Raw genomic sequence first — 961 nt, 5'->3', positions numbered from 1 at the left:
TTTCCTTTTGAGCTATTTCCCACTTCTCTCACCAAATCTCTTCCATATTTCTCTTGATCTCAGGCTTGAACTCTTCAAGAGCTTGTGACCAATTTTCATTTTTTGGGAAGGTTTGGATATGATTACTTGTTTGTTCTCCGCTGGTGTTTGCTCTGTTGTTTGGATTTTTTCAATGTAAAAGTTGTCGAGTGTTAAAGATTTCTTCTTGATCTTTCTCTTTTGGGGTTCTTGTGACTGGCTTGCCATTGTTAGCTGGGTGCCCTCTCAGGTTTATCCTCATGCCCAGGGGCTGTCTGTGCTCTTTAGGCTCCTGAGGTCTCAGGTTTAGTTGTTCTCAGGGTCAAGCTTCCTGGTGGTCCCCTTGCTTGTTCCTCTGCCTGAAGCTCCTTTAACAGGCTCAGGGTGCTGCTTCCATAGTCATGCACCCTTCTGCACTGGGTCCCCACCCAAGGTTTGTGCCTGGGCTCAGGTTCTATGCCTGTGCCCACTCCTGTGTCCGCACCTGTGCCTGTGCCTCAGCTCAAGGTCTGTGTTCAAAGTTTGGTTCTTTATCCTCTTGGGGTCTTAAGTCTTGCTGCTCTCAGGAGCAGGCCCTGGTGATCCCAGGTAGCTGCCAAGAACTTAATGGATGCCCCAAACTTGCTCTAACTCTTGTGCGCTGGCTTTGGCCTTGTAGGAGGTGTGTGGGGGAGGGGGTTGCCCAGCTTGTGTTTTAGTGAGAGCTATTTCACCCCTTTATAGCAATGAAATGCCCCGATCCCACGTACCTTCAATGCTGCGCCCTGTTGTGGGGCTTTGTTCATCTGGATTTGTTTTCATGTCCTCTTGAGGAGTCCTATATGTGTGGGTTAGGAGAGGTTAAGCAGCTACTTTTTACTCTGCCGCCATCTTAACCTGGAAGTTGGTTTTGGTTTTTAAAGATTGCTCTATTACAAAGAATGAATAATATGGAAATAGGTTT

Source organism: Gracilinanus agilis, chromosome 3 (genome assembly GCF_016433145.1).
Source record: "Gracilinanus agilis isolate LMUSP501 chromosome 3, AgileGrace, whole genome shotgun sequence".
In the NCBI taxonomy this organism is placed as follows: domain Eukaryota; kingdom Metazoa; phylum Chordata; class Mammalia; order Didelphimorphia; family Didelphidae; genus Gracilinanus; species Gracilinanus agilis.
This window is presented reverse-complemented; position numbering follows the sequence as displayed.